Source organism: Labeo rohita, chromosome 20 (assembly GCF_022985175.1).
Source record: "Labeo rohita strain BAU-BD-2019 chromosome 20, IGBB_LRoh.1.0, whole genome shotgun sequence".
Classification (NCBI taxonomy): domain Eukaryota; kingdom Metazoa; phylum Chordata; class Actinopteri; order Cypriniformes; family Cyprinidae; genus Labeo; species Labeo rohita.
Genome location: NC_066888.1, coordinates 28,694,174 through 28,709,549, shown reverse-complemented (window position 1 = coordinate 28,709,549; position 15,376 = coordinate 28,694,174). Strand labels below are relative to the sequence as shown.

The 15,376-nt window shown below is 34.5% G+C and overlaps 4 non-coding genes across 4 annotated transcripts; all 4 read right to left on the bottom strand.

The window, feature by feature from the left end:
* Positions 1–12,267: 12,267 nt before the first annotated feature.
* On the bottom strand, positions 12,268–12,350 carry trnal-uaa (transfer RNA leucine (anticodon UAA)). Its single transcript has one exon. It is a non-coding gene; the product is annotated as a tRNA-Leu (tRNA).
* A 638-nt stretch (positions 12,351–12,988) lies between these two features.
* Positions 12,989–13,071, bottom strand: trnal-uaa (transfer RNA leucine (anticodon UAA)). Its single transcript has one exon. It is a non-coding gene; the product is annotated as a tRNA-Leu (tRNA).
* Positions 13,072–13,375: 304 nt separating this feature from the next.
* Positions 13,376–13,458, bottom strand: trnal-uaa (transfer RNA leucine (anticodon UAA)). The gene has a single exon. It is a non-coding gene; the product is annotated as a tRNA-Leu (tRNA).
* Positions 13,459–14,248: 790 nt separating this feature from the next.
* trnal-uaa (transfer RNA leucine (anticodon UAA)) lies at positions 14,249–14,331 on the bottom strand. The gene has a single exon. It is a non-coding gene; the product is annotated as a tRNA-Leu (tRNA).
* Between the last annotated feature and the right edge of the window lie 1,045 nt (positions 14,332–15,376).

The window sequence follows — 15,376 nt, the reverse complement described above, 5'->3', positions numbered from 1 at the left end:
AAGTTAAAATTAGGACAAAGAAACAACATAATTATGACAAAAATGTAAAGATTATGACATAAACACTCAAAATTCTGACAAAAGTTCATAAATCAAAATTATGACGAAATCTAAATTATGACAAATTATGAGATTAAAAAAAACATAATTATGACATGAAAAGTAAACATTATGACATAAAAAACAATAAAAAATAGTCCATCAATTCAGGTATAATGTCCATTCAGGTCATGTAATTTAATTTAATTAATGTAATTTTTATGTACACAATTAAATTTAAAATGTAATGTAATTTAATTTAATTATCAATAAAATGCAGACGTATGGCTCATTTTGTATAACATTACACCAGTATGTTTTGTAATGAGAAAGAGTATTAAAACAGTTGTTGTCAACTAAACAAAAGAATCTTTTAGTTTTACATTAAAAACTAAAAGCTTGCAGTTTTTTTTGTTTTTTTTTGTTAACCTGTGCTGCATTAAAGTAATGCAGTTAAGACAGAACTATACTTTAAATTAGATAATATTATGGCCAGCTTCTAAAAATCGTTTACAGTAAGTAGATATTGAGTCTTAAAGAACTATGGGACCTAATTGCAAGTTATAAAGTCAAAATTGCAAATCTGAGAAATAAAGTCACAATTGTGAGCTATTAAGTCAACATATGAGTTGTGAGATATAAACTTGCAATTCTGAGAACATATCAGTCTTTTTTACCCTCAAAATGGGACTTTATTACTCACATTTGCAAAGGAAAAAAATCAGAATTGTGAGTTTTTATCTTGCAACTGACTATTTTCTTAATTGTGAGTTTATATTACTCAATTCTGAAAATGAAGTCAGTATTGTGAGTGTATAGCTTGCATAACTTTATATCTTGAGTGTATAACTTTATATCTTGAGTGTATAACTTTATATCTTGCATTTGCGAGTTTATATCTTACAATTCTGACTTCATATCTCGCAATTGCGAGTTTATATCACACAATTCTGAGAAAAAAAGTCTGAATTGTTTATATCACACAATTCTGACTTTATGATTTGCAATTGTGAGTTTATATCACACAATTTTGAGAAAAAAAGTTTTGATTGTGAGATATAAACTCAATTTTGACTTTGTTTTGTCAGAATTGTGTGACATAAACTCGCAGTTGCAAGTTATAAAGTCAGAATTGCGTGATGTAGACTTCATATTGCAATTCTGAGAAAAAAAGTCACAATTCTGACTTTATAACTTGCAATTGCAAGTTTATATCACACAATTCTGAGAAAAACTTTAAGAAAAAACTCAGAATTGTCAGTTTATATCACGCAATTCTGACTTTACAACTTGCAGTTGAGTTTATCTTGCAATTCTGAGAAAAAGTCTGAACTGTGAGTTTATATCACGCACTTCTAATAAAAAAGTCTGAATTGTGAGTTTATATCACGCACTTCTGACTTTTTTTCTTGCAATTGCGAGTTTATATCACGCAATTCTAATAAAAAAGTCAGAATTGTGAGTTTATATCACACAGTTCTGATTTTATAACTTGCAACTGCGAGTTTATATCACACAAAAAAAGTCAGAATTGTGAGAAAAAAGTCGCAATAACCTTTTTTCATTTTTTATTCAGTGGCAGAAATGGGTTTCATAGGAAACCATGTGCTGTGACTCTATATTGGATGCTCTAAATGCACAATTTTTCTTCTATGGTGATGTGAACTTTGCTCAAGCTGAATTAAATAGGCAGCATCTCTGAGGACATCAGAAGGTCAACAGCTGAGGTTTGCCTTCTAACTTATTCATAAAGTCACACTTTTTCAAGTTCTCAGTCGCACCCTGCTGCTTTACACCCTGGCTTGTGTACAAACCCAAACAGACTGATCATCCTAAATGAAGGTACGGGCTTATGTGTTTGCCAACCATTTTATTTTATTGAACTGTTTCAGAATATATGATGCGCTGTCACTTATGACACTTGCGATACAAAAAAAAATCAATTATGTAATTTTCTAAACAGCTAAGCCAAGAGAATGTGCGTCGCAACAAAATCAATTCCATGTCTTGCTCTCTTTTACGTCTCTAAAATTTCATGCTCGCATGTTCTGCTTTAGTAGCATTTGTCTCGCAGGTGATATCCAGCAGGAGATGTGGTTTTTCACTCTGGTGTTTAAGCCAAACATGTTTGCTGCTTGTTATCCTTTTCCTCTTTTGACTGCCAAGTCATAACCGCCCGGGGTGGTTTTAGTGGAAAGATTTAGATATCACAGATTATCCAGATTTTGAAGGATTTCCTTGACATTCCATTAACTTTGACATTGTGCACGACTGGCAAAGTCAAAACCTTTTGCACAGATTCGGGCGTTTCATTAATCGTGATTTCAAAAGGCCAATGCGACGGTGCAGTTACTGTAGAGGAATACATTAAAATGTGAATAATATCTACTGTGATAAACAAAATAATCACAACCCCCGCCTTCTGCCAGCGATGACATCATCCGTGCGTGCGGGGGAGGAAGGCACGATTACAGTCATGCACGGATAAAAAAAGACTAGTATAAGAGACGTTTATGCTATTGTTGCATTGTGACAGCATTATTTTCGAAATTGTTTATGGTGCTTGAATTATCAGTAATGCCTTCCAGGAGAGAGACGTACAGTAAATCGGTCCCACACGACTGTTTGTGGCTGGTCTTGATCTTTCGAACAGCAGGCATAAATGTTTGACTAATACTTGTAATGAGGCTTGACTTCATGCCACGTCTTGTGCTGGGCAGAAAACCACTCAAATTACTGCAGATATCAATCTCTCTCTGCTCCAGGTCACTTTCACTCATATAAGCTTGACGGTTTACAGCCAACATCTGCACCCACCCTGTTGGTTTTTTTTGAAAACTTATACTGAGATCCATGTGCTAAGGACAGAAAAATCACAGTCTGGAGTATCAAAAAAGATCTTGATAATGGCTCAAACTGGTTTACTTTGAAGACACTAAAGCAAAGAATCAAAAGTCTCCATATGAGCACAGAAATCATTTTGTAGCTTAATTTTGTTGAATTCCTGATGGGTGTGAATCTATGGAAGCCGTTTCTGCTATATAATTTAAAAAAAAATATGCTTTGCTAAATGTAATTATGTCATAAAACGTATAAAATATGACAAAAAGTCATAATTATGAAATAAAAAGCTGAAATTGTAAGATACTAAGTCATATTTATGGCATTATCTCAGAATTTATCTCATAATTTTAATTTATGTCATAATTACATTTACTAAAGCATGATTTTTGGAGTAGTTATCACATAAACAGTCAAAAATATGACAAAAAGTTAAAATTATGACATACAGGATAAAATTATGAAATCCTAAGTTATAATTATGACATAAAAGTCAATTTGGTCATATTTATGTTTTTTCTATCTTATAATTCTGATTTGTTGAAATTCTGAATAAATTATTCAGATTTATATCACAATTTTAACTGTTTATGTCATAATTAGATTTAATAAAGTATTATTTTTTGACACACTTATGACAAGGTCAAAATTATGACAGAAATTCATAATTATGACATAAAACATTAAATTATGAGATGCTAAGTCATAATTATGGCATTAAAATGTCAATTTGGCCATTTATGACTTAATCTCAATGTAGATTTATGTAAATATTTTGATTGTGATAATTAGATTTACTAAAGCATCATTTCATAAACAATCAGAAATATGACAAAAACTCATAATTGGGAAATAAAAAGTCAAAATTTTGACATAAAAGATGAAATTATGAGATAGTAAGCTGTAATTATGACATGAAAAGTCAATTTGGTCATATTTTAACTGTTTATGTCATAATTAGATTTAATAAAGCACAATTATGACAAGGTCAAAATTATTACAGAAATTCTTAATTATGAAATAAAAATTGAAAATGATGACATAAGGTAGGTGAAATTAAGAGTTGCTACGTCATAATTATGACATAAGTCAATTTTTGTTGTGTTTTGGTGTCATAATTTCAAATGTTTAAATCATAATAATTATATTATTATGATTTACTATCATAAAGATTTACTAAAGGATTATTTTTAGACATAATTATGACAGACAAAAGTTATAATTATTAAATAAAATTCAGAATTATGACAAAAGGTGAAGTTATGTAATGTTAAGTCAGAATTATGACAGATTCATAATTATGACAAAAATTAGGTTTGTCATAATTATGTTTTTTAATTTATGTAATGTTTAGACTTTTTATAATAATTTTGACTTTCTTCTCATCTCATAATTCTGCTATTTAAAATCATAATTATGACTGTCAATTTTTATTTGTTATAATAGTAACTTATAATAAAAATTTGACATTTTATGTCATAATTCTGACTTTTTAAAATTGTAATTATGACTTTGTATGTCATAACTTTGACTTTATATAAATCTTATAATTTCAACTTTCTATGTCATAATTATGACTATTGAATGCATGAACTGATTAAGTGCTTTTGATAAAAGCATCTGCCAAATGTAAAAAGCTCATTTGTGCTTTTTACTGAGGAACTGTTGAAGCATCTGAGTCAAAGCTGAGACATATTGTAATTCAGGACTCCATGAAGTCTCCTGAGCTATGAAAGAGCAATCTCTACAGTTTTCCTCTGGGTCTCCCTGCCATCCTAGATTAAACGATGCACTGAAATGCAATGACAAACACTGAGAGAACAAAGAAAAGACTTAAATAGACGCTGTACTGTAGATGCAGTGCAGGTATGAATTGAGACGTGAGCTGTCTGCTGTCGTGTCTGTCAGACAGTCGAGTCTAAATCAACAGGTGCGCTGTGAATCGTACCATGTGCCACAGCCACGAGCGGAGAGGGAACACTCTGTATCCCTCATTAGGCGAGCTTGCTCTCTGCAGCTCAATGAGTCGGGTTGCCGTGGTGATGAGCGCGTTGTCATGGCTGTTTTTGGTTGAAGTCTATATCCCTGATGATGTGAGAGCACAGGTCATTTTGTTAGACAGCACAGCTGCATGAATTTACTTTAAATAGGCCAAAGCAGTGATGCAGCACATGCTGACTACAGTAAAGAAAAACAGCATTCACACAGACAGAAAACAGCGGTTGATGTGTACAGTAGTTTAAATGCATGCAGATGTCATTGGTCATTTCTAAATTCTGTTTCCAGGTCATCTAAACCACTTTACAAGCATTGACCCTAAAATTAATGGATGCATTTCATTTGCACTTACGATTGTTCTAGAATTTTTACAATATTGTAAAGTTTTGTAAAACACAATTTTGCTTCGCATGATTTTTTTTTATCTACTCTTTCTAATTTTTAACCTATTATTTATTGTATTTTAAAGGGGTTTGTATTCCTACATATGTGTGGAAAATTACTTGTAGATTTTCTTTTGTAATACATCTCCATAAATTGTTTTAATTGAGATATTATGATATAGCATATAGAAAATGTTAAAAATCATGCTCTCATTTACTAAAGCATTATTTTTGACACATTTATGACAGTCAAAAATATGGCAAAAAGTCATAATTTATATTAACATACTAATAATAGACACAATCATGACAAACAGGTGAAATGATGACAAAAGACATAACTATAAAAAATAAAAAATGAAATAAAATTATGACAAAAGGTCAAGTTATGTAATACCAAGTTCAAATTCATGATTGTAACATTAAAATGAAACTTTTGTCATAATTGTTACTTTATCTCATAATCTTTTCAACTTTTTGTCATAATTTCTCATTTTTAATCTGTTATTTTAAAAATTACTTGTAAATTATTTGTATTCCTAGATTACACATGTGGGGAATTTTTAATCTTCATAAATTATTTTAATTGAGATATGATATACTGTATAGAAAATGTCAAAATCATGCTTTCATTTATTAAAGCATTGTTTTTTGACACATTTATGACATAAACAGTCAAAAAGTCATAATTATGACAAACAGTTGAAATTATGAAAAAAGCTGAAATTATGTAATACTAAGTCATAATTATGATAAATTCATGGTTATTACATAAAAGTAATGCTTTGTAGGAAAGCTTTGTAAGCTTTGTAAAAGTTAAGGTTTGTATTCCTAGATTACACATGGTTAAAATTTTTTTTTAGATTTCCATAAATTGTTTTACTAAAATGTGATATTCCATACAGGAAATGTTAAAAATCATGCTCTCATTTACAAAAGCATTATTTTTTGACACATTTATGACATAAAAAGTCAAAAGCATGACAAAAAGCCATAATTATGAAACTAAAAAAATCTAAATTATGACTAACTATACCATAATCTCAATTTCAATTTGTCATCATTTCAAATGATTATATCAAAATTAGATTGCCTAAAGGATTATTTTTAGACATTTACAGTTAAAATGATGAAAAAAGTCATAATTATGAAAAAATAAAATAATGTTACCACAAAAGGTGAAGTTACATACTAAGATAAAAATGAAATTCAACATAAAAAATTAAGTTTTGTCATAATTATGACAATTTTTGGCTTTTTTTTAATCTAACCTTTTTCATTTTTAATCTGTTATTTTAACAAGTACTTTTTTGTTTTAAGGGATTTGTATTCCTAGATTACATGTGGGGAAATTTATTTTTAGATTTTCATTCATAATAATCCTCCATAAATTATTTTAATTGGGATATAATGTTCCATAGGAAATGTTAAAAATATTGCTCTCATTTACTAAGCATTATTTTTTGTTTGACACATTTGACTTGAACAGTCAAAATCATGACAAAAGGTAATAATTATAAAATAAAAATTAAACATTTCAAATGATTATATCATAATTAGATTTCCTAAAGCATTATTTTTAGCCATAATTATGATGACAAAAGTCATAATTATGAAAAGAATTACACGTGGGGAAAAATATTTTTAGATTTTCATTCGCAATAAATCTCTCTCGTAATAAATTGTTTTAAGTGAGATATGATATTCCATATAGAAAATGTTAAAAAAATCCTGCTCTCATTTAAATTTAGTAAGAAAAAAATAAGCATTTAATTTGCTTATAATATAATATTACATGTGAGGGTGAAAAAATGTATAATTATAAAAAGTGTGGATGTAGAATTGTATAATTATACATTAACATATAGAATTATAAATTCGATATTTTATGTACAAAAATGTATATGTAAATGCATGTTATGTAACAGTAAACTATATATTATGTATAATAATATATTATTATTATTATTATTATATATGATTACATTATATATATTACGTACAATATATATATATATATATATAAAATGATATAAACTTGATATAAACCTAACCCACACACAAAAACCTTTTTGTATTTTTATACTTTTATTATATTATGTAGCATGTTTGCAGGTAATGTTAATCTTAATGCAATGCTCTTCCCAGGAAATTGGCAGCGTTTGGTGGCATATTGGTTGGTCTGGACGGATAATGAAATATGTCATGCCAAAATTAAACGTGTCTTCTCATTCAAAACCTTTCAAACGTGTTATCATTACAGGCTGGGGAAGCATTAGCCAGGACAAGCTCAATGTCAATGATGTCAAGGAGCCGCGGCAGAATAATAGCTCTGTGAAACCGGCCCATCTAAATGCCTCCAGGCCTCTTATCGACTTCTCTGATGATATATGTGCTGCTAATGTGTGAAAAATGACAGCTACTATAGCAGATGTGGCAAGGACGCGGAATGTATCTTGAATAGAAATATGCATCGCATTAACCTTTGATTGAACGTTCTTATTATTGCACAGTTCATCTCTGCCATGCAGTAGCGGTTGAGTAGGTGCGTGTGACCAGCCCATACGGTCGATGACTCATCGTGCAGATGAACTACCTGAAACGTCAACGTTGTTGGACTCCATCCGCTGCACTGCATGGCTGCTGGGGTTCTGTTAGGCATGCAGAGAGGGGAATCCCGCCTAAGACGGAGCGTGCATGAGCATTTCTGCGGCTGCGTGGATGTTCCCGAACAGCCGACCATTAATGAGGATGACTCATCCCTAGAAACCCCACTGGATGGGTGCGGAGGTGATTCACCATATGTGTCTGTGTGCTATCCAAGGATGCCCTTGAGTCTAAACCCCAGAAAAAAGTGTCACGCTGTGCATAGTTGGTGTTTCCACTGAGAGTCGGTATCGGCAGAGGAGGTTTGAGGTCACAATCTGCTTGGGGTCCTTTTTGCCTTCATGTTTCATTAATTAGTAAGACTCTCTGATTACAGCCTTAGCTTTCATTTACGGCTATTTTGAGGATGGCATATAGTTTTTGCACCGCCCACCTTACGCCCTCCAACTGTGGAGACTGTGCAGCTTTGTGCTCAAGAAAACGTCATTTATTCTTCATTAAAAAGATTGTATGGTGGCTTTTCTTTGTGCTTTTTTTCTCTTAGCTGGTAGAACATGCTGCTAGCAATGCCGAGGTCACTGATTCACTTTACAGGAATTGATAAAATGCACAGCTTGAATGCAGTATTGAGAGAGTTGCTTTGGTTAAAGTACAAGTGAAAGATGTTGATCTTCTTTGTAGACATACTTTATCATTCTAGTCCATTCAATGAAACTAAGCTTTGAATTAAATGCTAGGCACAGTAACATGCAGAATTTACAAATAGTATAATACAAAATATAAAAAAATACACAGATATAAATACATTAAAGTAAAATAGAGTAATTAAAGACAGCAGAATTTCCCAAATTTAGTTTAGAATGGCAACAATCACAAAAAAACAAAATTAAAACTGCAAGCAGCGTTGAAAGTGCCCTCGGTGGGAAATATGCATTATGATAAATGTAGAAGGAATATGTCAAAAGTAATTTATATGTAACTTCCTGCTACCAGGTGGTAGTACTATAACTATAACTAGATATTGCCATGTAGATGTCTTCAGGCCAGCACTTTTATCGAACATATGAAGTTTGGTGAGATTGAACATGGTATGTTTGAGTTAGTGCAAAGCATGACGTATCCTGTTGCCAACAGGTGGCACTATGATTAGAACTGAATATTGGCCTTTAGATATCTTCAGGCTCACCCCCTTGTCATCCAAGGTGTTCATGTCTTTCTTTCTTCAGTTGTAAAGAAATTATGTTTTTTGAGGAAAACATTTCAGCATTTTTCTCCATATAATGGACTGATATGGTGCCCCGATTTTGAAATTCCAAAATGCGGCTTCAAACAATCCCAAATGCGGTTGTAAATGATCCCAGCTGAGAAAGAAGGGTCTTATCTAGCGTAACGATCGGTTATTTTCATAAACATAATACAGTTTATATACTTTTTAATGTCAAACGCTTGTCTTGTCTTACTCTGCTTGGACTGTTTTTGTTCCAGTTCATGACAGTTAGGGTATGTCAAAAAACTCCCATCTCATGTTCTCCCTCAACTTCAAAATCGTCCTATATTGCTGTTTTACCTTTTTTGTTAAGGGTATTTGATCTTCTTTGCATGTTCACTTTGCAAAGACTGGGTCGGTACTTCTGCAGTAATGTAGGATAATTTTGAAATGATTTTTGAAGTTGAGGGAGAAAATACGATTGGAGTTTTTCAACATACCCTAACTGTCTTGAGTCAGAATACACAGAGTTCAGGGAGAAAAAGGCAAGACGAGTGTTTAAGATTAAAAAGTATTTCAATTGTATTATTTTAATGAAAATTACAGATCTTTTCACTAAATAAGACCCTTCTTCCACGGCTGGGATTGTTTACAACCACATTTGGGATCGTTTGAAGCTGCATTTAAACTGCATTTTGGAAGTTCAAACTCGGGGCACCATATCAGTCCATTATATGGAGAAAAAACATAATTTCTTTATGACTGAAGAAAGAAAGACATCTTGAATGACAAGGGGGTGAGTACATTATATGTGAATCTTTGTTTTGTAAGTGGACTTCTCCTTTAACGAAAACTCAAGATCTTCGCAATTTAAAATTGCAAAGGCATTTAGAGTAGACTGACCAGATATAATCTAGATGTCATGAAATCTCTAGGATAGAGCGTAAAACATTCCACTTCCTGTTGCCAGCAGGTGGCGCTATGGCTATAACTGAATATGATCATGGGCATGTGTTCAGGACAGAATTCTTATCAAACGTGAATTTTGGTGCAGATTGGACATTGTGTGCCTGAATTATAACAACTTCCTTTTTCATGGCGAAACATAAAATTTGTCACGCCGTCACAATTTAACATCACAAAGGGCTTTAGATTAGATTGACCAAATTTGGTGTTGATCTGTTTAAATCTCTAGGAGGAGTTTGTTTAAATACAACGCCTAAAAATGGCAAAAACAGCTGAGAAAATTCAAAATAACAGGTTTCCTGTTGGATTTCGGACTTCGTACCAGGGGACTTTTTTTGTAGGTGCTGGTATGTTGCATGTGTCTAGCGAATTTGTATGTGAAACAGCTCGAGAGGCACTTCGCTAAAATTTTATAGGTGGCACTATTGAGCCATTTTGCCACACCCAATTCTGAAACCCAAATCAGATGTAAATTTTTACAACTTTTGGCTTGTTTGCAAAGTTTCATGAGTTTTCGAGCATGTTTAGGCCCTCAAAAATGACATTCATTTCGGAGAAGAAAAAGAAGAGTCTGAGCAATTCCGATAGGGTCCACTGGTGCTCGGGCCTGAAAAAGGTCATGCAAACCTAAATGGCAAAAAAAAAACTTTGATTAACATTTTAAGTTGACTTCAGGAAAGGTAAAAAAGGTAAAAGAAAAAAACAGAATACATCCCTTTTACAGGCATTTTGGTTTTTCTACAAAACTGCATCAAAAAAACTAAAGACAGACAGCATAACCCAGAAGATTAAAGAACAATGATGAAACTGCCATATCAAAAACCTCATTCTTCTCTCTCTTCTGTTTTTGCTGCTGGTTGCACTTTGCAGTCCAAACCTTCTGCAAGTTCTGCTTAGTAAGACTTCACTGGCCTTCTTCTAATGAGCTGCGGTGGAACCAGCCCCAGCAAACCCACCGGTCCACCCTATCAGGAAGTAATCACCACTCTAATCAGCCATAAAGATGATGCCTCAGCATAGACAACAGGTGCAATGTAGCTGATCGGTATTCCGGTGGGACGAGACTTCCTTCCCAGAGAGAATGCACGGTAAGCAGTTCACCATCAGACCTGATCTGAGCCCCGGAGTGATTACATTCAAATGTATTCAGAAAATCCACGTGAGAAGGATGAACAGTGACTCAACGTCAATACACGCTGAAATCCACAAAGAGTACATGGAGATTAAACTAGAATGTATGGCTTGTTTGCTTTATGCTTTTTAATAAGCTGAGACATTGATTAAAGTGCTCCATATCCATTGATGTGCAGTGAAATGCAAAGTAAATGCGAACAAATGTTCCCCATTCATAATATATATGGTACTTCCACTGGCATACAGGTTTTTTAATTTTAATCAAATAGAAAGTTGCATTAAGGCATGTTATTGCTGCTTCCAGCATTTTGCATTTGTATTGACTTTGGATGAAAGTGTCTTCTGTATAAATAGAAAATTCATGAGGTAAACCTTCACCGATTTTTGTGACAACACAACTACCAAGTAAGTGCAACTCTTTTTTTCATGATATCTTTTTTGAAGCTTGAAAGCTCCTTTTAGTCCATGTTTGGGTTGTGATGCCAACCAAGCATTTTGTTGTATAAATACACAATTATTACGGTCTTTTAAATGTTTACTTTTACCAGGAGTGGGATTCAAACCCACATAGACATTAAGTCCAAAGCCTAAACCACTCAGCCTTTAAGATTTGGCATTTTGTCCTGCAATACCATCAAATGCACCTTTACACATCTGATGAGTTTTACATCGTATGAATGTACCATTATGACTGTCTTTTACCCTAGTTTTACCAGGAGTGGGGTTTGAACCTGCATGGACGTTTGTCTATTGGTTCTTAAGTCCAACGCCTAAACCATTTGGCCACGTGCTTGAAAGTGGTTTGGCAATTTGTCCTGCATACAGTATCTCATCAAATTCGACCATACTATACAAGAATACCTTTTTGAAGTTTGTCTTTCAGATGTCTTCAGTACTAAAGTTCAGGGATTCAAATCCACATGGACATTTGTCCATTGGGGCTTAGGTCCAACGCCTTAACCACTCTGCCATCCTGGTTGTATAGTATGTGCTTATTATTATGATTTTTATGTATGCAGTCCCTCATCCACATTTGTTGCAAGCAGACAGTCTTTGCCATCTATTTCTTGCAGGTCGTTTAAAGGTTAGGCCTACCAGGAGTGGGGTTTGAACCCACGTGGACATTTGTCCATTGGATCTTAAGTCCAAGGACTTAACCACTCGGCCATCCTGGTCACGTACTCAAAAGTGGTTTGGCAATTTGTCCTGCATACAGTATCTCGTCAAATTCGCCCATACTATACAAGAATAAATTTTAAAGTTTGTCTTTCAGATGTCTGCAGTTCCAAAGTTCAAGGATTGGGTCTTGGGTCCAATGCCTTAACCACTTGGCCATCCTGGTCACGTGCTTAAAAGTGGTTTGGCAATTTGTCCTGCATACAGTATCTCACCAAATTCGACCATACTATACAAGAATACATTTTCAAGTTTGTCTTTCAGATGTCTTCAGTACTAAAGTTTAAGGATTGGGTCTTGGGTCCAATGCCTTAACCACTCAGCCATCCTGGTCACATGCTTGAAAGTGGTTTGGCAATTTGTCCTGCATACAGTATCTCATCAAATTTGACCATACTATACAAGAATACATTTTCAAGTTTGTCTTTCAGATGTCTTCAGTACTAAAGTTCACAGAGTTAAATCCACATGGACATTTGTCCATTGGGTCTTAGGTCCAATGCCTTAACCACTCAGCCATCCTGATTGTATGGTATGTGATCATTATTATGATTTTTATGTATGCATTCACTCATCCACATTTGTTGCAAGCAGACAGTCTTTGTCATCTATTTCTTTAAAGGTTAAAGGTTAGGCCTACCAGGAGTGGGGTTCGAACCCACGTGGACATTTGCCCATTGGATCTTAAGTCCAACGCCTTAACCACTCGGCCATCCTGGTCACGTGTTTGAAAGTGGTTTGGCAATTTGTCCTGCATACAGTATCTCATCAAATTTGACCACACTATACAAGAATACATTTTCAAGTTTGTCTTTCAAATGTCTTCAGTACTAAAGTTCACGGAGTTAAATCCACATGGACATTTGTCCTTTGGGTCTTAGGTCCAATGCCTTAACCACTCAGCCATCCTGGTTGTATGGTATGTGATCATTATTATGATTTTTATGTATGCATTCACTCATCCACATTTGTTGCAAGCAGACAGTCTTTGTCATCTATTTCTTTAAAGGTTAAAGGTTAGGCCTACCAGGAGTGGGGTTCGAACCCACGTGGACATTTGTCCATTGGATCTTAAGTCCAACGCCTTAACCACTCGGCCATCCTGGTCACATGCTTGAAAGTGGTTTGGCAATTTGTCCTGCATACAGTATCTCATCAAATTCGACCATACTATACAAGAATACATTTTCAAGTTTGTCTTTCAGATTTCTTCACTACTAAAGTTCAGGCATTGGGTCTTAGGTCCAACGCCTTAACTACTCGGCCATCCTGGTCACGTGTTTGAATCGTTTGGTCGTTTTCCTGCAAACTCAACCATACTATACATAGTCAAGTAACATGCAGCCAGGGGTGCTTTTCCCAAATGCACACCTGGACGGCAAGTAGTTAAGGCAGGGGTACCCAATCTCGGTCCTGGGGGGATGATGTCTTGCAGAGTTTAGCTTCAACTCCAATTAGCTCTTACGAGGCATACTAGAAACTACCCTGCAGAAGTTTCATTACATAATTCATTGCATAAGTGTTCTTTACTGTGATTTTTATGTTTGCAAGCAAAACAAACTTTGTAGTGCATTTCTCACAGGTCTTTTAAAGATTAGCTCTTCGGCTGTCCTGGTCACGTGCACGAGGATGGTTTGCCATTTTGTCCTGCATATCTTATCAAACTCGACCACATGACACAAGAATACATCCTTAAGTTTGTCTTTCAGATGTCTTAAGTATCAAAGTTCATTTCCTACCAAAGGTGGGGATAGAACACATGAGGTATTTTGTTGATTATATCCATACAAAGTCACATCAAACTCAACTATACAAGTGTAACACAAGCAAATACAAGCATTTCATTATACAAATGCTAGGTTTATAATTTCAGGAATTTTAAAGATTACTAAAGCCCTACCAGGAGTGGGGTTTGAACCCACGAGGATATTCGTCCATTGGAGCTTAAGTCCAACGCCTTAACCACTCGGCCATCCTGGTTACATGTGTTAGGTTCGTTTGCCATTTTGTCCTTCATAACCCAGCAAACTCAACCATACTATACATCAGGGATAGATAACGTTGGTTTAGCTCCAATTCTGAAAAACCCTCAACTGCCTGTAGCCCTAGTGGTCCAGAAGACCTTGATTAGCTTGTTCTGGTGTGTTTGATTAGGGTTGGAGCTAAACTCCAGGACCGATGTAGCCTATCCCTGCTATACATCCTCAAGTTTCTCTTTTAGATGTCATAAGTATTTGCCTCCCTACCAGGAGTGGGGTTCAAACCTACGTGGGCACTTTGTAATCACATCAAGCTTAGCAATACAAGTGTCATGATGGTAATACAAGCAATTTAAGTGAATGCTTCAAGATTTTTAAAGATCAACCCTACCAGAAGTGGGGTTTGAACCCATGTGGGCATTTGTTTATTGGAGCTTAAGTCTAACACATTAACCAACAGCCATCCTGAGGGTTTTTTTAAGAAGTCACAATATTTCCCTCCCTAGTATTCAGGTATACCAGTTTAATGATGGTATTCAGGATTTTGCTTTTTACCAGGAGTGGGGTTTAAATCCACATGGACATTTGTCCATTGGATTTTAAGTCTAACACCTTAACCACTCAGCCATCTTGGTTGCAAACAGCAATGACGTTTGGCATTTTGTCCTGCATATCCCAACAAAATCAACCATACAACACAGCCTCAAGTTTCTCTTCTTATATGTTTAAGTATTTGCCCCTTACCAGGAGTAGGGTTAAAACCTACGTGGGCACTGTGTAATCCCATTAAACTCTATACTAATGTAATGATGGTAATACAAGGAATTACTGTTTACTCTTTTAGTTGTTGTAAAGATTAGCCCTACAAGAAACTGGGGTTCAAACCTACAAGGGAATCTGTCCAATGGATCTTAAGGCCAGTGCCTTAACCACTCAGTCACCCTGGTCACACATGAGCAGTTGTTAGGATGGTTTGGAATTTTAACCATGCGAATCCCATTAAACTCAACCATACTATAGCCATCCTCAAGTTTCTCTTTTAGATG